Source organism: Pituophis catenifer, unplaced genomic scaffold (assembly GCF_029215685.1).
Source record: "Pituophis catenifer annectens isolate HBS135680 unplaced genomic scaffold, rPitCat1.0.hap2 SCAF_1, whole genome shotgun sequence".
NCBI lineage: Eukaryota > Metazoa > Chordata > Lepidosauria > Squamata > Colubridae > Pituophis > Pituophis catenifer.
Genome location: NW_027256881.1, coordinates 275,296,494 through 275,322,814, shown reverse-complemented (window position 1 = coordinate 275,322,814; position 26,321 = coordinate 275,296,494).

The following is a 26,321-nucleotide window of genomic DNA, read 5'->3' as shown; positions in this document are numbered from 1 at the left end:
CCCCATTCTCCAGCTCCGCTGCACATGTGGGACGAGCCTCCCGCAATGGCCAACCTGACCCTGACCGAACCAGTTGTTAAATTTTCACCCTTTGCCAAAAGGCTGTTTCCGAGGGTCCTTGTCTGCACATTGGTCTCATGGTTGTTTCAGCCTTCTGGACAGCTTTAAGAGGTGAGGTTTCTGAGGAATGAGGTTAGGGGGTTACCATAGAGACAAGTAGTTGATGCTCCTGAGAGCTCGCACGGGAAGGTGAAGAATTGGGGGGAAGTGGAGGGATTCCTCCCTTCCCTGTGAAGCTGCATACAGGGGGTGTTGTTCAGTCTGCGGACAAAAGTGAGAGGGGCGAGGAATTAAGTTGGCAGCACAATCGAAACTGGGCCCAATGTAAGGGAGACTGTGGGGTTAGTTTGGCCAGGCAAATTATTACACACAGACACATGCTATCAAAGTGGATCCTGGGCATTGCGCTGCACTGGAGAAACAGACAATGGAGCAGTTGGCCCAAGGGAAGGAGGAGGAGCAGGGAGAAAAAGAGGGAAAGTGGCCTTCTCCTTCCCTCACACAGGCTGCTCCGTTGCCTGTTTCTCCATTGCAGCACAACACCCAGAATCCATTTTGATAGTGGGGGGAGGTGGGTAATTTAACAATCGGTTTGCTTGAACTGGTGCAAACTGGCTGAATCCAACCACTGTTTGCAAGGCCTTAAAAATCTGGCTTTGCTATCAAACCTGGGCTCCTGGCAGTGTACGTGATCCCATTTCATGTTTAGTTTGTGTGTTTATGAGTGTTCTTGCCTGCCATTTTTGTTATTTCTATTGTTTTAAATTCTGGTTAGTATTGTTTTTATGCTGTTTTTTTAGCTGCTCAAATTCATATATGTGAGATGGGCAGCCTATAAATGTATTAAAACAATAAATAATAAATTACAACTGGCTTATTTTTGAAGTAGCATCATTTCAGTGGAAATCAGTCGACCACAATTGTTAAGGCACCCACTGCTGATTTAGGTGACATCACTTTCAGAGCTGAAGAAGCTTCTTGGATGAGGAGTGAAATGTTTTCAAAGAAAAACTAGAAAGTCCAATTGCCTCATGAAAAAGGACCTTTGGGACAACCATGACCTGGATGACTAAGCATCTCTATAGACGCTGTACCTGAAGAAAATAGTAAAGTGCTTCTGCAAAACCTCAGTAATACAGAGTTCAGCGGACTATGGCCTTTAAGCAGATACAGTAAATATGAGTTTGTTTTGTTATTGTTAATAAGACATTTTGCACCCACACCACAAATGCACAAGTCTTACACAGAGCCTGTGTAAGTGCAGAGAGGGAAAAAAAATCAGGCAATCATGAATAAGTCCAAGCTGTAAGATGTGTCACAGCTGTAATCCTTTTCAGGGTTTGATTATTCCAACAATATCTGTCCAATATAGTTATCATGCTATCCCCCTTAAGCACTTTACTTCAAGAGGAATGGGCTTAACATTATAAATAAGCTTTTACAGAAGCACAGAAGATGGTGGAATAAAACTCAATGCTCGTGCATGTGTTTATTGATGAAATTCTGGCACAGTTGTATAACTGAACAAGAAATACAGCTGGGAACACCAATACCTTTTGCATCATGCTTCAGAAAAGAATTACGTCAAATAGACAAGGAACAGCTGTTTGATTTAACATTTCAACCAGTACTTGTATGGAAAGGAATTTATCTTCATCACTAATAATAGCCACTACTGTTGTGTTGAATTTATGTTTTAGTGACAAATAGCCACTATTGTTAATTTTCAGCCCATGTAAAGTGATTCTGCTTACAGCAACTACTTGAGTACAGAGCTTTGTTATTTGGTGGGTACAGAATATAGAATAGAAACCAAAAGACACACAAACACCCAGATATAGATTGCCTCATTACCCCAATTGTGTAAATAAACAATCTGAAAAATCCACGTCAGATGGAGATTTCTTTGTTATGTTCTTTCTCATAAGAGAGAATATCTAGGAAGGATCCAGCATTGGCTTAAATCTATACAACAACTTAGACTCTTTTGGAATCACAGCAGAAATTTCAGTTTAGAGAGTTTCAACAAGGCTGGGATAGTACCTGAGATGAGTTCTGTCCCACATATCCAAATATTTGTAAATATAATTTGTTGTTAATTTTCAGCAGCCTTCCTCTGATCATGGCTTGTTTACCTTGGGCCGCTCATAAATATTTACATTCTTGCATCTTTCTAGAAGTTTCAGGAAAGTAAGAGCAGAAAGTCCTAAATGTAGAATCTTTTGTTGAGTCAGCAGAAAAGACACCCCCCCACACACACACACACAAGACAGAAAGGGTGAGTCCACAATGATTTTAAATCTAAATTGCTCACCCTCTCAATGTGGTTTTAGGCTCTGACTGACTCCAACATCATGATTTTTAAAATGGTTTTTCAGAAGGGCAGGGGGAAAGGACGGTCAAACAATACTTCTGAACTAGTGGCATTTGTGTGGGTAAGGGAGAGTCTGTTTGGGATGCCACAAACAGAGGACACTAAAACCCACTGTCTCTACTAGAATCAAAATTGAAGGGTCCCAGAGTAAAGGCCTTTGTGACAAATGCTGGCATAAGTCTCAAAATAATTTACTTTTGTGTGCAAAATATTGTTTTGATGAAGAGAAGTTCCAAAATGAAAGCAACTATTCAGAGCAAAAACATGATGCCCTCTGGATGTATGGGACTTTACCTCTCCTTTCTTTTTAGAATTATGGGAGCTGAAATCTAATGTAAGTGGAGAATATGGGCATTGAGAAGACTCACCTGATGCTCAAGACCTGGGAATTGAACGGACTGAAGAAAATAGATTAATTTTACAATACTAAATTCTCACCATGACTGCTCTTTTTAAATTATAAACAACCCTATAAGATCATAACATGCTGATCCTGATCTAGATACAAAGTAAAAAGTATAGTACTATTATACTATAGTATATACTATAATAGTACTATCCTTAACTACTATTATCCCTCCTTTTTTTTCTGTGAAAATTGTTTTACCTCTGTCTATATCAGGGGTGTCAAACTCAATTTCATTGAGGGCCGCATCAGAGTTGTGTTTGACCTTGGGGGCTGGAGTGGGTGTGGCCAGGGCGGGCATGGCCAGCTTAATGTCACTTGTGTTGGGGGGTTCTGTGGGGGCCCAAGCGCTTTGCCAGCAAAAACAGGCTCCCGAACACCATTTTCGGCTGCAATGGCCTCCTGCAACTGTCTGCCAGTGAAAACGGAGTTTGAGAATGCCCCCCCCCCGAGCTCTGTTTTAGCTGGCAGAGGCACTGCGGGCCTGTCCTTCGCTGTTTCCAGGGCAGCCGTGCGGGCCAGATCTAAGCACCCCGCGGGCCGAATCTGGGCCCCGGGCCTTGAGTTTGACACCCCTGGTCTATACCTATCTGTCTGCCTATCTATATTGTCACTCATTGAGGAAAATTCGAGTATGCATCATTTTCATCTGCCCATCCCCATGTTTTATCTTCATAATCATACTATGAGAGAGGTTAGGCTGAAATATAACCCTGTGAGCTTTACAGCTAATGGGGGAGGAGCACCGGGTCTCCTCAGGCCTGCTCTGATGCCCTCCATCAGATAGGCGCCATTGCATTCTATTATGCAGAGCTTTCCAACAGTTGCTTCTTAAGTAACCACTGACAAAGAGTATATGGCATTAGTGAAACCTCATTCTGTCAGTTATGCATAAGATAATGTTGTCAGTGCAAAGGCATTTGTGAAATTTAAACTGGCAGGATATATTTTCTTCATAATATAAAGGTAGATGTGCTTAATGATTTGGTCTGGTTCTACTGCTTTCCTGAGTAAGAAATAGTTAGTAAAGTTCATGAATTTCCCAGTCAAATGAGAAGCAACCATTCTGGCTGGTGCTCATTTTCTGACAAGCATAAAATCTCCCTCAAGTTGAGTTTGACTTTCAATGACTTCATGGACATGTCCATGCAGTTAATCTGTTTATCCCATTTCTATCTCCCATTTTTGTTGAGGAATATCAGAACAGTATTGTTGGATTTTGTAATCTTAAGAGTTCTATGAAATAACTCTAATAAAACTATAGGGTCCTTGGAGGTCTTCTAGCCCAATTTCCTCTCTGGGGCAGGAATCCTCAGACCACCCCAGACAAATGGCTGTTCAACTTTGTTTGAAAACCTACAGTGATGGAATACGCACAACTCAAAGCTGCAGGTTGTTCCACTGCTTAATAACTCTCACAGTGAGAACAAATTTGAATCTCTCTTCCCTCTATTGGTTCTTATTCCACCCTTATCCTACAGAGAATATGTCCACACTAGTTATCTGAGACTGAGAGAGAATTTTGATAGCGAGCTTCATGTTACAGCTAAAATCAAAATCATGTTTCTATGTACCATGTCTAATATACAGTTACTAAATTCTTCTGTGGCTCTCTGCTTTTGATTTACTGGTTATCCATGATACCTATAAGTTATAAAGAGTTTCACCTGTGGATTTCTGTAGATGAATATGCCCGAAATTGTTGTATTTAAAAGTTCTGGCCCCAGAAAAGGATATTTCTCTGCTTCCAGGCAGTTTTGATTAACAACTGTTCAGTTTGATAATTTCTTATTCCACATACTTCATGAAACCGCACCATGCAGAAATGTCAAGTATACAATATAGGACAATGTTTGAGGCAGTCAAGAAAATGTGATAGTTTCACAGAATTTTCCAGTTTTACAGGCATTCTAGCAATTCATTTCTCTTGAACATGAATGATCAAAACATAATTTCTATTTTTAAATAACCTTCGCTGGTCCCTTATACATGGATGTTAGGTATTCTGTGTTGCCACGAGCCACACATTGCCTAATATTTGCAAACAACAATATTGCATCTTTGGTTCACTGTCATCCTGTCATCCAATAATACACACCCCTTTTCATTTTTTTCCAGATGATAACAAAATAAAATCTGATTCCAGGATGGGCAATTATATGCTTTTTGTTCTTTTTCTAACCCTTTCAGTAGGTATTAATTTTGGCAAGCACATGCAAAAAGAATGAGAGATGGAAGGATACACATACATAGACAGAGAGGGAGAGCTTTTCTTTCCCATGGATTGATATCCAGTTTCAAAGCTTGCCTGAGGAAAAGGTATTAATAATCACCAAGGGATATATTTGCAGAACAGAATTAATAAGCAGGGGAGGTTCCACTCATGGCTTTATTTACAAGTTCTCTAATGAGGGCTCCCCAAATCTCCAATTCTACATTATAAGTGAAACATTAACTGGAAACTCAGTTCTTCTCAGTTCCTTTTCATCTTTCCCATTAAATGCTGCAGCAGAGAGAATCCGAAATTTTCTCCCTCCATTCACAGCGGAGCTGCTGCAGCCTGTCCCTTTAAGATAGTCCCCAGGAGGGAGGGGGCGATGGGGGGACCATAAAGGGAGCTCCGCTATGAATGGAGGCTTCTCTCTGCAACAGCATTCAACATGGCTTCTTCTCTCCTCCTTCTCAGGCTCATACACACAGAGCAAACATGAGAAGGAACGAGAAGCAGCCAGGTTGAACGCTAGACTTGGCCAAACTTTTCTGTCAGTTCTGTGGGCGTGGCTTGGCGTGGCTTTGTGGGGTGGTGCTGCCCCCACCTTGCCATGAGTGATGTCAAGTTGGCCACGCCCACTCAGTCACATGACAAATCCCCCCCCCAAGCCATGCCCATAGAACCAGTAGGGAAAAAATTTGAATGTGACCCCTGATCAGTATCATTTGTGGGTGACACTGCCCAATAGTTTTGGGCAGGGACTTTATAAGTGAGGAATATGGGCTGCTACCTTTTTACAGTGCTACTTGCCTAAACTCTGCCATATTTATGGGTATCAGTTTATTCAATATGTTCCTTATCAATATGATTAACTCTGCTACCCTTTCTTTTCTTGCTTATTAGGAAATCTTTGTTCCTTCTGTCCATGGATACAGCTTCAACAAGGCATGGCAATGCCAAACAGCCAAGGCCACTTAAGTATCCCCCTGCACTAGATGAAGCAATAAATACTCTGATTCTTACTACAGATAATTCTCGACTTACAACCATTCCTTTAGTGGCTGTTTGAAGTTACAAAGGTACTGAAAAAAGGGACTTACCATTTTTCGTACTTATGACTGTTGCGGTATCCCCATGGCCACATGGTTAAAATTCAGATGCTTGGCAACGGGTTCATATTTATGACGGTCGCGGTGTCCCGGGGCCATGTGACCCCCTTTTGTGACCTTCTGACCAGCAAAATCAATGGGGAAGCCAGATTCACTTCATAACCATGTTACTAACTTAACCACTGCAGTGATTCACTTAACAACTGTGCCAAGAAAGGTCATAAAGTGGGGGGAAATGCACTAAACAACTGTCTTGCTTAACAACAACATACATTTTGGGCTCAACTGTCGTTGTAAGTCGAGGATTTATCTGTAATGTATATCTTCTTTTCCTGTCCCACCTGAACAATCTCATATTTGTTGGGTTTAGGATTTTTGTTCCCTTTCATGCCTATATTGCCCATCAGCGCATTTCCCCACACTACCCTCCCTTTTCTTTAATGGTTACTTGGAGATAATTTCTGTCTTGGATCATACAGTCCCAATGCTACAATTTACTCGCTGACCTCAAAGGATCTGCACTTCCAAATTACAATTCTTTAGAAAAGCCCCTGTCTAGTGGCTTGTGTGTCTGTGTGCCAGTAGGTATGTACTTTTCAAAAATTTTATACATAAATGGTTAAACAGTGGGTGTGGATGAGAGGAACCAAAACAGAGGAAAACAAGGGATGAAGGCTGATAGTACCAGGGTATGAGAGATACAGAAGGAAAAAGGATCACTATATTTTGGGCTGCAAGAGTTAGTCTGCTCTTCTGTATTTATCACTGCCATAATTATTTTAATTGCACTGGATGGTTTATATTTAACCCTGTTTATGCGTACATGATCTTGTGAGGTTATGGTGACTCTGAATTCAAAGAAATTCAAGACCTGTAATTTAAATGTAGCTAACAAAATGAGGATGGAGGCCACTGAATCCTGAGCTTTTCCTAAATATAATAAAGATAATGTACATCTTGGGATTCTGTCAAATTGCAGGCAGTTCTGCCTTCCCTGCCCATCCTTTAAAGTCCTTAATATGAGAGCTTATTTTTCTGCAGTGACTGCTTAGAAATCAAGAACTGCTCTCTGTCTGCATCAGGGTTAGTGTATCTTGGTTTGAGAGGAAATATTTTCTGTCAATACGGTAGATTATACAGTTTGCATGTTGGGAAAAGAGTTCTATACAAATAGGCAGGGGTGCTATTCAGCAGGTTCTGACAGGTTCTGGAGAACCAGTAGCAGAAATTTTGAGTAGTTCGGAGAACCGGCAAATACCACCTCTGGCTGGCTCCAGAGTGGGGTGGGAATGGAGATTTTGCAATATCCTTCCCCCAGGAGTGGGGAGGGAATGGGGATTTTGCAGTATCCTTCCCCTGGAGTGGGGTGGGAATGGAGATTTTGCAGTATCTTTCCCCTGCCATGCCCACCAAGCTACACACACAGAACCGGTAGTAAAATAATTTGAATTCCACCACTGCAAATAGGTGTTTTTGCACACATGTCTCTGTCTGCACTCTATATAGCTGCACACAAACAATAAAACTGGTTGCTTTATGAGTTTCAATCTATATAGCAATAATTCTGATTTTTTTCCCAGAAAGTTATTTGAAACAAAACATAGCATTGATTTTATATTTGTTTTTTTTTTTAACAGACTCATATTTTTACAAAAACCATAGGAAGACCTAACATGATCTCTTGGCATTAAGAATGCATGCCTTTACTAAATTTATTTGAAGTGTCATTTTCTACTGATTACTGTTTTCTGGATATTGGCATCCAAGATAGAAGCCAGAGAAGCAATGCTTGTAAATGCCGATTCAGGTTTTAAAAATTAATTTTGATGGCTTTGTTCCTTTTCTGATTCTGGGGTCAATGAGCCAACTGTAGCCTAGGGAGAAGCTTAATTAAACTCAGATAGTACAGAAGAAGCTTCCAAGAATCTGCCTGCCTGATATTCCTCCCCACCCAGCATATCTGTCCTTCAGGCACATCTGGATAAAAGCTTGCATTCAAAGAGCAAAGAAAGCAATAGCTTTAGGCACCATTTCCTCAAGTAAGGCTATGTTTCCTGACGAGTATTGCAAATTCTTGCATCATATGAGAGCAACAGAGCACCAAAATGATAACCTGGCAACAATTCCTGTTGTGCAGGTTATCAACTCAGAGTCAAAGGACATTTTATCATTTTTCTAATGCAATGTTTTTTAAAGTGTGATCCTGGGACTCCTAGGAGTCCCTTAAGACCCTCTCAGGAGTCTGCAGAATCAAAATTATTCGTCAGCCTATGCTGAAAAATAATACAATATTAAAATCCCATCAATCATGAGAAATGCCAGCGGGAGCAAATGTGTCAATTTTAATTTTTAATATAGTAAATTTCAATGAATATAACCCATTCAAAGAAAAATTCTTGGTTTACACCATATTTTTTTTTATAATGGGAAGGGTTCTGAGAGAGAGAAAAATTAAACCACTAATCTATTTTTATTATATCAAATATTCTTCTCTCAAGCCTTTGAATGCTGATTCTGCAGAGTAGGATGACTGAATCATGCATCCAGTAATTTGATTTTATTGATGGTATAATTATTGATGGTAAAATTATCTGCTACAATGTCCTACCTGTCAATGAATACTTCAGGTTCAACCACAATACACAAGCACACATTAGATATAAACTTAAGGTAAACCACTCCAAACTCAATTGCAGAAAATATGACTTCAGCAACAGAATGGTCAATGCCTGGAATGCATTACCCGACTCTGTGGTTTCTTCCCCAATCCCCCAAAACTTTAACCTTAGACTGTCTACTGTTGGCCTCACCCCATTCCTAAGAGATCTGTAAGGGGCGTGCATAAGTGCACCAATGTGCCTACCGTCCCTGTCCTAATGTCCCTTTTTATTCGTATCCATTTCATGTATTCATAATCATGTTTATACGTTTATCTGTAATCTTATAGATGCTTGACAAAAATAAAATAAAATAAAATAAAAGTATAGCTCTAAATGGGGTGATGTCCAGAAGCACTGAAAGTGATTATCTCCATCTTTCAGTTACAAGAAGAGGAATGTTTCTTAGGATTTTTCCCCACATTGATAACTGTGTCACCAATCTGCCAAAACATTCTATGACCTTCACTCTAAAAAAACCGTCTAAAAAGTGAATGTGCCTGATTGCTTTCAGCTTCCACTGACTATGACAGTGTAGACCACAGAGAGCCCTGAAGAGAGTATCAATTGACAATGACTTCCTTGATGGAGCAAGTAATCAAGTCCTTTTACACTGCTCGAGTGTCATTTATGGGATAGGCAATCTGAAAGAGCACAGCTGCAATTATGTGACATTCATTCACCAGCTAACAACAAGAGGCAGAAAGAGTTTAAGAGAACAAATGTAAACACAACATTTTCATGGCATCAAATTCAAGTGGAAAGGACAGAAGAATCAATTCCCCATTCGCCTTTCGGAATCCACATCTTCTCAACAGCCTGTCCGGAGGACAGTACAGCTTTAGCAACTTCAGATCGGACCAGAAGGGATTTAACAACTGGAGCAATTGCTTGGAAAGATATCAGGAGAACCTCCTGCTCGGCTGTTCTAACCTACTCTTAGAAAGTGCAGCAAGTCTCAGCAGTAGAAGTATCTTCAACCTCTTGTAAGGTATCAATAGCTTCTGGAACTATGCATGGATGAATGAATTCACTATGAATGAATTCACTATGCCAGTGTTGTATCACCTAGCACTAATTACTATGTGGTCTTTCTGTAGCCATCAGAACCTGCTTTGGGAGTTTTAATGCTGGTTTCTTTGAAAAAAATTCCCCAATTCCACCCCTTTAGGCAAAATTTTGCGAAAGAATGTGCTTGCTGTGAGCAGGATTTTGTAAAGAAACTAGCAGAGCAATTAGCAGGATACACCAGGCTTTTAAAAGTTTAGCTAATTTGAGGTGCCATATGCAGTGAACTAGTGATTAGTTTATGGCTTTGTGCTGCCCCAGATAATTGGGTTAATTGAGAAAGCCATGCATTCATGCGATGTGCATATACAGCTGATGCTGAAATAAACTTTGCAGTGGCAATAAACTAGTAAGAAATCATGCTTTCCATTTTGTCACAAACATTGCTGAAAAGTATCTCTGAACTTATTTACCCTATAATTGCTTTTTCTCATTTTCCTCAAATCAAATTAGTAGAGAATAACTTAGTAATTAGCATAAAGTTAACTATCATCGTTCTAAATTATGATCTATCTTGTTCCTCATATAGTAAATGGTAACTATACTAAAGACATGGGCAATATCTATATTTTCTACATTATTTTTCCTTGGACTTTACTATTTATTATTTTTCATCCCCCTCCTCCGAGTTTAAATGCAATTCTGGCTAACACATCACAGATCTTATAAAGTAAATTCAATAGCATAAAAGCTTATGTCATCATACATTTAGCATTTAAAAAAAATGTTTTAAGTTTTTTTATTGTGTTCTCTTTAGGCATAGGAATCAGCTTAATACTCCATTGTTACTCCATGCTATCTCTTTAGCCTGGATACCATAGAAAGGCAAAATTGTTACTCTTTAGATCAGGGCTGTCAAACTCGCTGCCCATGGGCTGGATGCGTCATGCTCTGGCCACGCCCACGCCCGGTTTAGCAAAGGGGGAAAATATATCACATGACGCCGCCATGACGCCGCAAGTTTGACACCTCTACTTTAGACACTTTTTAGAGAATAAGTCCATTTGCACCAATGCAACATCTGTTTTATGAGATTATAAGTGAACATAAGTCTACTGATTTCAAAGGATTTAAAAACATAGCTGTATTTGTTTTACCTCTTCTAGAGATCTTTGTAAGGCTTGTTTGTGATCTAATTCCAGTTTTGCCTATATTGGCCATATATGAAGAAGGCAGAAAACTATTCAAAGAAATTTCACTTTCCTTGTATCAATTTTTCTTCTGAAAATCTCCTCCCACGATCACTTTTTTTCTTTCCAAGCAGAATTTTTATGGCTATATTTGCAATGGGCAAAGCAAACAAAGACATTTGTGGGCAACCCAGCATCTACTGTAGATTTTTAACTACCCTGCATTTCTAATCGCACTGTAGCATGTTACTCAATCAATGATATGCTGGACAACTCAGCTTTGTAAGAAGTTAATTACAATTTTAAAAAGATCTGAAACTAAAAACAGCTTATTTATATTGTAGAGATAAAACTGTTGGAACTTCTTTCACCCCAGAGCCTAGCCAAAGCATTGGACCACAACATTCTAAATTTCCAGTTAGTTTGTCTTTAGCCATGATGACTCAATACTTCTGGAGTAGGTACCAATGCCTCCATCCAGGCAGAAAGAGCATGTTGGACTCCAGTGTTGCCGGAGGACTAACTAGACAGAATAATTAACCTAAAGAAGGCATTTATGTTAGTGTTGGGAATCTGTGATCCTAAAAAAATTGATTGAATGTTGAAATCATATCTTTTTGTTATAGACCTTGTGCTTCTGCAATAGAAATGGTGCGTGAGTTTGTGTGCCTATGTGCCTGTGCCTGTGCCTGTGTGTGTGTGTGTGTGTGTGTGTGTTACAGCTAGCTTGCAGTATCTGGTTTCTTTTTTTCAGAGTTGTGAAGATATATGAGCCACAGAAGTCTTTAAAATAACATACCTTCTGGCAACATCTGTCATCATCCAAATGAGGAGGTGAAATGAAGTTGTATGAAGCTCATTTCATTCACTGGATTGTCTTTGAGAGCAAAGCAGCACCTTTGCCATACCCTCAGGTGCCTCAGTTTTGAATTTCTTACAGTATATATACACTTCAGGAAGAAATGGAGCAGGTGGGAGTGGGGGGATCAGTTTTAATTGGATTTCCTTTACATAAAACTATTGTTGCAAGGAAAAACTCACTTTGCAATAGTGGCGAATTATCTGTTCCTCGGGTGCAGGATGACAGTGAAGGTTCATTTTCTGAGCTTGTGGGTTATTATCAGTGGAGAAATTCAGCCGGATCTATCCGGATTATTGCGATGCGGTAGCGCCGGTGGCGGGAGGCTCCGCCCACCTGCCCAGACATGATCACGCCCGGTTTTTTTACCTTTTGCGTATGCGCGGAAAGTTCTGTGCATGTATGGAGGAGGCATGCATGCTCACATTTGTGAGCCAGTAGGGAAAGATAAGTGAATTTCACCCCTGGTTGGTATCCCAACATTCTGTTACCAGGCTAGGTAACATCTTCAAAGGAGTTTAGGGGATGTCAGTGTCATCCCTAAACTCCACTGAAGATGTTACCTAGCCTGGTAACAAAACATTCAGATACCAACCCGCAAGCTTGGAGAACAAACCTTCACCCTCAAAAAGACACTTTCCAGATTTCTATTTATGACAGTAGAAGAGGAGCCTTCTGCTTTTTTCTCATTCCTTAGATCAACTTTCTCTCAATATGGTGCTGAGAAGGTGTGTGTTGGGTTGCAATTTACATTGTTCCCATCCACACAACCAGTGGCCAGGCTGACTTGAAATGATGACCTTTAGAATTTCAATATCTCTGGAGGTAATCCGATTTAGGAAGGCTGCTTTTCATTACCTCTAAATTTCCTACTGAAGAGGAAATAAAAATTGTCTTTTAAGATCCAGCCAGAATAATAGCTTTCCTCACATTTACCGAGCCCTGTGCAGGCTAAAAATTCTGGGAACTGAAAGCCATCATGCTGAAAATTGCCAAGGGGGAGAAAATGGTTGTATTCTAACTGGCTGCAATATGAAACTGCCTTAGGTCTAGTATTAATCTATAATTCTATATACAGAAACAAATTTGATTGGCATTTGAACATTCCTTCAATATTGGTGTCAGGCTAATGTTTTCTTTTCTACCTGAAAGCAACAGGTAAGCCACATGGCAAAGAAGCCTCTGTCATCCCTGCCAACTTTTGTGGCACTGCTCTCCCTATCACCTGTGGCTTACAGCCTTCATTTCATTCTGCCTAATGGTACAGTTGGCCCTGAGCTGTGTCCATCTGCTCTATACTGGTAACTGACTGGCAAAGGACCGCTGCATTCTTGGGCAAAGCTTTCTCTCAGCCTGGCAACCTGAATGCTATTTGACTTCAGAAGATGGGAAAGAAAGCATGGATCATTTACTTGCATGGCACATGCTATGCCATAGAGGCATAGAGTGTTTATTTGTTTTTTCTCCAGTGCAATGATGACCAGAATGAGACAATCCTAGGTAAGAAAACAGCACCACTGAGAAGAGGTAAATCTCAGAACAAGATGCCTGCTTTCTTGACTATGCCTGACATATTTGCCCCTTAACAAATGCTGAACTGTAGGGACTCTGGATCCTCCTACAGTTGGGCCCTGGCTGGATGCGAGGATGCTAGTTGCAACACTTTTGGCAGGCACAGCTTGTGCATTGACATATCCCTTCCCCCCCCGAAAAGAAGACCCAACTGGAAAATAAGCCCTAGCATGTTTTTAGGATGCTCATAATATAATCTCTACCCCAAAATAAGCCCCAGTTAAGATTGTCAGCCAGAAAGATGCATTTAGTACCATATTTCCTCCCAAATAAGACCTAACTGGAAAATAAGCCTTAATGTGTCTTTGGACCTGGTCTTATTTTCAGGAAAACATGGGTAGGGCGCTGTATTAGCTGTAACACTATTTGATTGCAAACATTTATTGCTGCCTCCTAAAGATTAACAGCTAAGCAGTTTTTTATGAGGGGACAGTACTTTTCACTCCCATCTGGATAATAGTGTAATTTTTAACGAATTAGTTAACTCATTAGAAACTGGATTCATCTATTTACTGACTACAAGCATTGCACACAATGCTTGGATTCTGTTTCTTCTAAATGCTAGCCCCCAGGTAAGGTGCATGGATTTATGAGAGTGTTACTTTCTCAGTAGTATTATTTTTATATGTTACTATATCACAAAATCAAGAGTGAAGGGGTGCTGCTTCAGGTCAGATTGAATATGACTGCCTTGGATTATTCATTCCGGGGACTTATTACGGTACTTGGAAGCTTGACACTTTACTGGCCTAGTGGTCTTCTGTAATTGAATGTGGGAATGGCCTTGGGAGACAGGAGGAGGCCAGGGGACATAGCCAATGATCCAGAAGGGGCCCTCCTTAGTTTCTTGGACTGTAAAGACAAAGGGGTAGAGATATATATTTCAGATTTGCAAGATTGCTCATACTTCATTCATACTGGGAGCTGAAATTCAGTGAATACAAGAAAGTACCAAGTGAGAATCTAACCTTAATGTAACCTTATAATAAAGTTAGAGTTAGTACTTCTGGATGGACTTCTTATTGGGACCACTGTGCCAGCATCTTCACATGTACAGGTGGTCCTCGACTTACAACAGTTCATTTAGTGACTATTCGAAGTTACAAAGGCACTGAAAAATGTGACTTATAACCATTATTCACACTTATGACCATTGCGGCATCCTCATGGTCATGTGATTTTACATTCGGATGCATGACAATTGACTCACATTTATGACGGTTGCAATGTCTCTGGGTCATGGGATCAGCTTTTGCGACCTTCTGACAAGCAAAGTCAATGGGAAAAACAAATTCACTTAACAACCATGTTTAACAACAAGTGAATCATGAAATGATTCACTTAACAAATGTGGCAAGAAAAGTCGTAAAGTGGGGCAGAACTCACTTAACAAATTTCTCACTTGACAACAGAAATTTTGGGCTCAGTTGTGGTCATAAATTGAGGACTACCTGTGCTAAATTTCAATCTCCATCATGATCACTCAGCACTCAGTTTTGCTACCTGGGATAACTTTGTATGACAGATGGTAGACAGTGCATTTGATCATTTTACTATTTACTATTCTTGGTCCACAAGAATGGATTCCAAAACCCATGCTGAAGGTTGTCCTTTCATTGATAACATAAGCACTGTCTCCCATCTGTCCATATGGGAGAACAGGAGTCAATCTATTCTCCAAAGCACCTGAAGGCAGGACAAGAAGCAACAGATGGAAACTAATCAAGGAGAGATCTAATCTAGAAATAAGGAGAAATTTCCTGACAGAAAAATGACTCAAGAGAACGGCTTACCTCCAAAAGTTGGGATGCCCCATCACTGGAGGTTCTTAAGAAGAGATTTGTCTGAAATGGTGTAGGGTCTTCTGCTTGAGCAGGGGGTTGGACTAGAAGACTTCCAAGATCCCTCCCCACTCTTATTTTGTATAATAGCTACAATTCCCCCAGCAGTGGCCATTAAAGTGGCTCTTGCCAAACCAGAATATCAGGAGCAAGGAACATGATAAAAAACAAGCAGGATGTTTTTAATGGACAATCCAGCCAAAAATAAGGATGATGTAAACAGTTTTTAAAATATGAAGCAATGTTAAAATATGTCCAAAACTTTTAGGGGGTTGTACCGACATAAATACACAATTTGGTAGGGGTATCGATATTTATTTATTTATCTATCTATCTATCTATCTATCTATCTATCTATCTATCCATCTATCTATTTATTTATTTATTTATTTATTGTGATTTATATGCCACCTTTCTCCCTAGGGACTCAAGGCGGCTTACAAAATGACAACTACAATACAAATCACAATACAATACCAAATTAAAATCAATAACCCAGTTAAAAAACGATTTAAAATTATACCAGTGTACCCCCAAACGGATCAGTTTAATTGGCGGAAGAGCCACGTCTTCAGCTCACGGCGGAAGGAAAGAAGGTTGGGGGCTGTCCTGAGCTCAGTGGGCAATCCATTCCAGAGGGTCGGGGCCCCCACAGAGAACGCCCTCCCCCTGGGGGTCGTCAGCCGACATTGTTATAATGCTTATACTGATATAAGCACTCTGCACTTCCTGATTGCCTTGGCCACTAGCTCAGAATCCAGAGCAGGTTTGAGTTTTGAGAGTGAAATCTCATACTTATGCTTGGATCAAAGTGCTCATACTTTGTCCATATTGGGAGCTGAAATTCGGTGGATACAGAAGGTATCCACTGTGGGAAAACCACCCTGTTGTGTGAAATATCTTAGGTGAGGGTAGATATCTAGGTAAATGGAAGCACCTACAGCACTTTTGGAGTTAAGAAAAATACAAATAAGGTTGTCCTAAACTCACTCTGCCTTAGGAAAGAAGTTACATGTAAAAAACAGCAAGAATAGGAATTTATACTGTATTGTTGTTAAAGATCTGTTGTCACCAAAATCCATTTTTATGTTCAACTTGCAGTTGCGCACTTTCAACTTATGTGTGGGAACACTCCATACCACCTCCCAATTGACAACTAACTTATACAGATACAGTACATTTGTGATGATAATGGTTTCTTGAAAGACAATAGTATAATTAGATGGACTGTCTAGTTAATGCAGTATAGGAAAATTGCCCTCTGCTGGCTGGACAAAGCATGAATCAATGTGCTTATGTCCCTGACGAAAAGTACACAATGGGTTCCCCTTGGGCAGAATTTTGCCAAAGAAAACTTCTTAGAATTTCAGCACAAATAGTAATTTTGCAGAAGAACAAGCGGCAGATGGCTGACATGCATAATGGCATTAACAGTGATGTTCCCTGAACTGGGATAGTTAAGCAGGAAAACATATAATGAGTGAAATATCGTTGATAGACCCTGTCCTACCCTGTTTGTCCAAAAATAAGACATCTCCTGATAATAAGCCCAATTGGGCTTTTCAGTGGATTTGCTAAAATACGCCTCCCCCCGAAAATAAGCCCTCCCTGAAAATATTTAAATGCAGAGCTGGAAATCAGATAAGATGGCAAGAGGAGCCCCATCTTGCTCCATGTGCCCCCAAGTAATAAGACCTCCCCGAAAATAAGGCCAAGTGCTTATTTCAGGGTTTAAAAAAATATAAGACCAGGTCTTATTTTTGGGGAACCACAATGGCAATACAGTTAAAGGAAAGAGAAGGGCTACCAATTTTGTAAATGTATTTTTTGCAAGCATATCATGCTGAAGGAATGTGCTCAGCCATTTACAGTTACTACTCCAGAAAGCTGTGATATTTAGGGAGGTAAAGTTCCTATATTATCATGGCAGTAAAAAAAAACAAAAACCAACAACTCAGGAGGATTTCCAAGGCTCAAAAGTGGAAGTATACACAGATGAAGTAATGTATGGGCACTCTGACAATGCAGCAACCTCCCCATTACATCACTGACTTAGGACTACTTAGAGTTGAAAATCCATCAGTGCCTCCCAAGGGCCTTTGTCATATGCTTGAAATATGTGAGAAATCGTTATCATCATCCTCTTTTTACAGTTTTGCAGCTCTATGAGCCGGTTGGAGACAGGTGACAAAGAAGCATCTGGGAAGAACAATAGGAGTGAGAACGACCTACTTACCTATAGATAGTCTTGTTGTGGAGTCCTGGGAATAAAGCATAGTGCAAGCAAGCACACTTTGTAGATGTTTGCTTTTAAGGCTTTATAACATCAACTGAACAAACCTCAAGGGAACTTCACATTTTCTTGGCTCTGCTTAAAGACCTTCAACTCTACTCTCCTTGGCTTGTATCCTCATGTTCTTCGAGTGCCAGAAATGGAGATGATAAAAAAAAAAAAAAAGGTTTTAAAACAAAAACTGGTTTGGGCGTGCTTGTTCTAGTGCATGGAGGTGATGCATGTTCGGGGCACATTGCAAATTATGAACCCTTTAAAAAGTAACAATTAAGATTTTTAGGAGATTTTAAAGAATAGATACTATAAGAATTCTCAGCTACCACGAAGAAAAATAATTAAAAGTTTTAATAACGTATGACACATTGGAACTATTTTGCATCAGCTTAAGTTGGAAGCATCTGGTATCATTCTGTCTATTTTAATTGATAGAGGCTGCTAATTAGAGGTCCTTCCCATCCATTGTTGATTCCCCCCCCCCCCGCACTTCATTAACCAGAAATGCCAAGAACTAAAACTGGAAACTTTGCATATAATATTTAAATTCCATTATTAGGCTTTTTTCCTTCCTCTAAAGAAAAACAATGGCCATAATCTTTGTGACATCAGGATCTAAGTTTTCTTCCGGCACCAAGTGGCAGCAGTTCCAAAACGGTGACAGAAAGAGGGGGAGAGGGAGAAAGAGTGAGAGAGCGAAAGAGAGAGAGTGAGTGAGGGAGATAAAAGGCAGCTTTCCAATCAAGTCTGATAGTTTGGTTACATTTTGGCCTTCTTGGTGATTGAAATATTCATTCATAATATTGATAAATGCATTCATGGGATATATATTCCACTTGTCTTCCAATAATTCCGCACAGGATTTGTGAATTCAACCTTCATGGCTCAGACTGGAACATTCCCATTATTCATAATCCAATGAAGCCAAGTTATCCATTTTTGTACATGCTAATTAGAAGGGGGAAATTATGTCTTCATCAGCTGCTTTTTTTCAGGGAAAATTCTCTTGCCTATGCTCACAATCATCCATACCATGACACAACATCCATCTTTCTGCTTGTTTTCAAATTTAAATGTAAAACCAAAATCTGCATTGTCAGTGCACTGAGGCCAGAACTAGGCTAGGCTTACTCAACCTAGCCTTTTCTGCCCCTGTATGGCAGATATGGTCAGTTTCCATGTGTGAAAATTAAGTGTGTCCAGTAATGGAACAGCTCTTATGGGCTTGTTGTAGGATTACGTCTGCATCCAGCAGCAGCAGGAAAAGAAGGTTAATAATTTATTTAATAATTTCATCCCTATTCATATGATAAGGCTGTTTTGGACTAAATCCAAATTGAGCTTTCCTATTCACACGATATGTTCACTTCCTAGATCCAGTTTAGTGTATCAGGTGAACAAGGACTAGAAGTTTGCTGTTTCTGTGGATTGTCCAGGGGTACCACCTAGCCTACGTCTTAATTATTTTTTTTAAAAAGGAACAATACAGCTAGAAAATCAACTTATGTGTCTCCACCATGAAACTAAGACAGCATAATAAACCTTAGTTTGGGGAGATAGCCAATCCAGAATTCTTCTTCACTCCCTGTTCCAAATCAAAGGAAGAATGGACTGCAGGTTTTAGAGACATTGGAAAAGACTTGAATTTGCTTCTGTGTGTATCTTAGTGGGAGGTCTCTTCAGAAATCATTAGAAACATTTATTTGTTGAAGTGCTTAAGTGCTGTTTTCAGCTACTCCCAACCTGTATATCTTCCTAAATTAAAAAGTAACTCAATATGTCTTGCAAAGCCAGGATACTGGATTGTGTAAACAAACTGTGGTTCATTAACTACAAGTCAGCTTTCACAGGAACATAGGTGCTGCATAATGAAGGGAGGTTTTGCATTTCCCAGTGCAAATGAGCCGTTCTTCTCTGGCATACTGAAATGTCCTGCTTCAGACTTTTGAAACCAGAGATAGCAATGTTTGAGGAATGCTAAATTCATGGGAAGCAATCAATGGGGTATGATTTAATTCACAACGTTTTCCCTGGTTTTTTATGTACAAGGTAACAAGTATAAGTATGAATATAAACATGATTTATACTGATAAATGGGAACAGGGAACAGTAAGACAGGGACAGTAGGCACGCTGGTGCGCTTATGCACGCCCCCTTTAAGGACCTCTTAAGAATGGGGTGAGATCCACGGTAGACACTTTGAGACTGAAACTGTGAGGGTTTGAGGCTGTAACAACGGAGTTGGGTAGGGCGTTCCAGGCGTTGACCACTCTGTTGCTGAAGTCGTATTTTCTGCAATCGTGTTTGGAGACGTGGAATTCTAAATGCTGCTCACTCTCCCTTTCTCTTATGTGAATTTGGAAGTGGATTAATTTTTGCGTCTTGGCCTTAGATAAGTGGAGCAAGCCAGGGGTGGGTTCTACTTACCTTTACTACTGGTTCGCAACGGGGCTGCGTGCGCGCAGAAGCGTCCTGATGATGTTGGGGTTGGTAGGCGGAGCCTCCCGCCGGTTTTACTACTGGTTCTATAGAACCAGTCCGAACCGGGAGCAACCCACCACTGGAGCAAGCCTTTAACACCTCAGATTCAAGCATTCTTCTTCAGCCTACGTTTATAGTGCATTTGTTCCTCTCAGCATTTGTTCCCAGCAGGAGCCAATAGAGGGTGCCAAAAGAGAGGATATGGCGACATGAGCAGCAGAACATCCTTGTTAGCTTTTCTTCCCTCTAACTTGCTATTTGTCCGATTCAGCAGAAGCCTGAATTGTTGTTGCTTTTTAAAATTGGGTTTTGCAGTGCGAGAAAGTTACACTTCTCTTTCTCTCTCCCGCCTTCTCATTTTTCTCCACCAATGCACTGCTGCTTCTACAAAAGCTCATTATCTGTGTCTGATCCTCCCCAGAGCTGTAGCTGAAGAATACTGTGACCTTCTCATTCCAAAAGGGAAAAAAAAAGACAACAAATGCACTTGCACATACAGTGCTATTCCCTGTATCAGATACAATTTGCAGAAACAAGTGGGAAGCCTCATTGCCTTGCTTGCAACAGTCTAATGTGGCAATTAACATGGTCATCCTAAGCCTGAAAAGTCAAGAGGCAATATAAAAAAAAAATCCAATGCAGGCATTTAAAGCAAGAATGATCTAAACCTGGTTATATCAACTAATTTACCTGCAATTATAGGAATTGCAGGTAAATTCACCACTCACCTCTTGCCCTGTTGTTCATTCCTAGTTACTAGGTATAATCCAAGCCTCTTTTAAAACTTTTAAAGCTTTTCAGAGTTTATCGGGAATTAGATTCCCAAACCTAGAAGTAACATACCTGAGGGAAAAAAAAAAAAAATCTGGGAAACTTTTAGTTACCAGTAAAGAGAGGCAATTTGGTGTAGTGGTTAAGATATCAAGGAGAGAAACAACCTGTAATTAAGGAGAAACCGCCTAACAGTGAGGACAATTAACCAGTGGAACAGCTTGCCTTCAGAAGTTGTGGGTGTTTCATCCCTGGAGGTTTTTAAGAAGAGCCTGGAAAAACCCCTTTCCTGAAATGGTATAAGGCCTCCTGCTTGAACAGGGGGCTGGACTAGAACAGCATTCCCCAAACTGTCCGGGTTGGCGGCCCAGCACGGGGGAAAAGAGGGAAGAGGGGATGGTTTTGTGTGAGCTCCACCGCTCAAGCGAATGGGGCTGCGAGCACCAGTGCTCGTCACTTGCTCGAGTGCCAGCCCACCACTCACACAGCCCGGTTGCAAATAGGCCATGGCCCGGTAGTGGACCACAGCACATAGGTTGGGGACCCCTGGACTATAGAAGACCTCCAAAGTCCCTTCCAGTTCTATTCCCATTAAGATATCAGGCTAGAATCCAGGAGACTGTAAATTCTAGTCCCATTTTAGGCACAAAGCCTTTTGGATGACTTTGGGCCAGTCATTTTTTTTCAGCCCTAGGAAGGAGGCAATGGCAAATAACTTCTGAAAAATCTAACAAAACAGCAGGAACTTGTCCAGGCGGTGGGCAAGGTATCATCCTCTAAAGATGGTTTCCAAATTCTTTTTAAAAAGCATATCCTGATGACATTGTCTTGGCCTAATCCCCAGCCTATACCACAGGCACAGGGCCGGATTTCGATGAAAAGAGGCCCTAGGCTATTCCACTTATGAGGCCCTTTCACCTATAGTGAAAGTGTAATTTTAATTTTGCTAACAATTTGAATGTAGGCCCCTCTTGATCTTGAGGCCCTAGGCTGAAGCCTAGTTAGCCCATAGGAAAATCCGGCCCTGCTCAGGCAGCTTAGTATTGAACATTTGTCTGTGTAATGCCTGACCAGTTCTGTGTAATTTGTCTGTATAACGCTTGGCCATTCAACCCAATATAGCACAACCAGCACAAGCTGTGAAAAGGATAACACTGCCATACATCAAAAACATCTCAGAAACTACAACAGACTATTACAATTACCTGGCATCACTAGGTACCACCATTTAGTTGGTTTGTAATACACAAACCAACTAAAGCTCTCCAAAACATCCTAAGTAAACAAAATGACCCAGCAGAAGAAAAGCAGGTGTTATTTAAAATATAAAGTGTAAGGACTGCCACTATGTAGGGCGATGGGGAGCAAGAGCTCCCCATTGCCGGGTGTGCTCACACAGAGAGGGCCTACTTGGGGTCCCTTCGGCCAAACAATATCGGCTGACGGCCCCTAGAGAACGAGCCTTCTCTGTAGGTGCACCTATCCTCTGGAATCAGCTCCCCTTGGAGCTCTGGGTGGCCCCCGACCTTCGCTCTTTCCGCTGTGACCTTAAAACATGGTTGTTTCACCAGGCTGGCCTGGACTGAATGGGGTTTTAATGGGAATTTTAGTTTCTTTTATTGTTTGAATTTTAATCTGGACTTGTTGTTGCTTATTGCTGTGAGCCGCCCCGAGTCCTTGTGGAGAAAGGGCGGCATATAAGTCCGATAAAATAAAATAAATAAATAAATAAATAAAATAAACAGGCAGAAGACTCACAGAGCACATCCATGAACACCAACTAGCAGTTAGAAGACATGATGAAAATTCTTTAATCTCTCAACACATGGACAGACTTAACCATAGCTTCAACTGGGAAACTGTGAGCATCCTAGACAAGTGCAAAAATGCTAGAGAATTCCTGGAAGCCTGGCACTCAGACAAATCAGCCATCAACAGGTAGGTAGATGCTATTTATTATATGACATAAATAGCATCTACATACCATTCGAAAGAGACAATCCAAAAGCTGAAAGGGAAACAAAAAGACAAAACACTTCTTCACCAGCAATCAACACCCAGATTTGCAGAGACTAATTCCAATATTAACATTAGACCAACAATCAAGAAGCAAACAATACCACAACCAGGGAATTGCTATAAGCTAACAGTAGACAACAGTCCAATCAAGGAACCACCAAGACCACTCTCACCATCACTGACAGGGCAAGCCACTAGTATATAAAATGTGACCAAACCCCTCTCTCTGCTAATACTGATGATGTTACCTAGTTTGGTAATGAAACATCTGCAAGAAAACAACCAAGCTCAGAGAGCACCAAGGACTCAACCCTAAGCTACAAATATTGTCTTCTATCAGTATAATACTATATCTTGTAATTCCTTGAACTTTTGAACAATTGCTATTATAATTGCTAATATAATTTATGTACTAAAATGGAATATTTTTAAATTTTATCATGGCTTCATCTCAGAGATGGGCTTCAGAAGGTTCTGACCAGTTCTGGAAAACCGGTAGCGGGAAATTTGAGTAGTTCAGAGAACTGGTAGTAAAAATTCTGACTAGCCCCACCCCCATCTATTCTCTGTCTCCCGAGTCCCAGCTGATCAGGAGGAAATGGGGATTTTGCAGTAACCTTCCCCTGGATTGGGGAGGGAGTGGAGATCTTACAGTATCCTTCCCCTGGAGTGGGGTGGGAAAGGAGATTTTACAGTATCTTTCCCCTGCCACGCCCACCAAGCCATGCCCACCAAGCCATGCCACGCCCGCCAAGCCACACCCACAGAACTGGTAGTAAAAAATTTTGAAACTCACCACTGCTTCATCTCTTTCAGTCTAGGCAACTACATTTATGGTAAGCATATCTATCCTTATAGTAAATAGTTTACAAGCTAATGCCTGGGAAATTTGAAAGGTGACAAAGCTTGCTCTTCTAGGTACCCATCTATACTCACCCAACCTTGCTCATTATACAGAGAGAAGAGCAATTGGTAGTTGTTTTCATGAAGCAGTAGGAAAGAAAAGAAGCCAGGAATCCACTAATCACTTTGCTAAATGTGTCCTACATTAAAACTGCAAGAACAGCACCACTCACCAACCTCATTACTGAAAGAAACTCCACTGCTAATCACCATATTAAGACTGTCTAGCCACTATAGATCAATCACATGGCGTGATCAAATCAGGTGTCTTAACATGATTTTCTATATAGTGCAAAAAAACAAAACAAAACCCAAACACCAAATAGACACACTTTTAAAAAATGTACTGAGGAGTCCAATATCAAAAATTATGAATGTAAGATTATAACAAACAGATGTAACATAAATCAGAGATCATTGACTTGTTTGTTGGAAGTAGAATTTAACTTCATTCTTTATTCCATAATTCTTATGTTATTAATATTTATTTTTTTAAATATGGTTCAGTTGTTGATAAAACTGAACAATGGGTGAGCCTGTATAAAAAAACCCCTCTTTTGTCTAATATACTTAAAATTCTCTGTCTAATATACTTAAAATTTTAAAATTTAAAATTACTTAAAGTATTAAGTAATAATACTTAAAATTCTAGGGGTTTGCAAGGCTGCTATCAGGCCCAAAGTGAAAACAGAACAGACAGACGATCTGCCTTTTAATACTGGAAATGCAAGTAAATTCTTAATCTAATCTGCCAGGAATTCAGAGGTTCTAAAATATAACATTGTAGTAAGTTCACAGTGGAATAAATCCAATTTCATTTTCATTCAAACACCCCCCCCCAAATTAATACATAGGCTCAGTGATACAATTAAAAGTCTGGACAATCAAAGCTCCCATGTTCATATGGGTGACAAAGAATATTGAAGTCTGATCATTCTATAAGCATGTAATAATTAAGTTATCAGTTTTTAAATAAATCTAAGTAGAATTAACATAGATATGTCTCTAAAAATATGAACTAATCACGAAGTTACATTCATTTTTGCAATATTTATTCTTCCCCATAAATTAATGGGTATTTTCAAACCTCTATTAGTTTCATAATTAATAGATTTTACACTATTTAAATATTCACTTATAGTAACAAAGATACTTTTCCTGAAATATTTAAGAGAATCCAAAACCTCACTTTGTATATTTTATCAGTATTGTTACTGACAGCTTGAATCAATCCCCTAAAGTTGAAGGCCTTTTCATCGAAGATTATGGGTTTTAATCAGTCAAACTGTTCCAGCAATGGTGTTTTTCAACTTTCTAGTCTAGGACTGAGAGTGAGTGATTGGCCCCAAATTATCCAATCAATTTTCATGATATCAGGCCCAAGGCCAGAGATGAACAGTGACATCCAATCAAATTCAATCCTTTATTTGCTTACATCTAATGGGCAGAATCTTGCCATACTAAAACTATAACCTTCTAACCGATTAAACAGGGGTGGGATTCAGGGATGGGTTTCAAAATTTTTTACTACTGGTTCTGTGGGCGTGGCTTGGTGGGTGTGACATTACTTGGTGGGCATGGCTTGGTGGGCGTGGCAGGGGAAGGATACTGTAAAATCTCCATTCCCTCCCCACTCCAGGCGAAGGTTACTGCAAAATCCCCATTTCCTCCCAATCAGCTGGGATTTGGGAGGCAGAGAATAGATGGGAATGGGGCCAGTCAGAATTTTTACTACCAGTTCTCTGAACTACTCAAAATTTCCGCTACCGGTTCTCCAGAACTGGTCAGAACCTGCTGAAACCCACCTCTGGTGGGATTCTACCGGTTTGGACTGGTTCAGGCAAACCGGTAGCTCCGATGATCAGCTGGGAGTGAACAGGTTCACTCTGACGATCAGCTGGGTCCGCCTGCCCCTGCGCTTTACTTACCTTTATTTCCTTTGTTTGAAACCCAGCTGATCGGTGCGGGAGTGTGGATTGCCACGTCTAAGCTGTTTTACTCACCGGGACTGCAGTAGAAGGTAAGTTTTAGAGCTGAATTCAAATGCACTGTGTGCACAAAGTGCGCACTCAGCAAACCGGTTGTTACACCGGTTGAATCCCATCACTGCTACTAAAGATATCCTAAGAGAGTCTAGGGTGTGGTTACCATGAACCTCTTTTCCCCTTCCCCAATCCAACTTGGGATCATGTGATCAATAAGTGGGGCCTCTCTCTGGGAAAGCTGTGTATTGCAAAAGTCCTCCCTTCTGCTACTCCAGGTGCACATTCCATCAAACATGTAAAAGAGGGCTAGAAATTGGGTCTTTCTGTTCCTAGTTCAGTACTTTAAACACTAGATCTCCACTGTATATATTTCTATTGAAATGTTATTACTAATTAACAGTATACTTGATTTGTTCCAGATTGTCGTACAACCAGAAAAATTGTCATATTGTTAAATCACAAAATTTGGTAAAGAAATTTAATAATAATTGATAAAACTCAAAACATTATTTTTGTGCCTAACAATATATTCAATTCCAGGCACCTGTAACTGTGAATATTACCAGACTATCTATTAAGGCATGGCA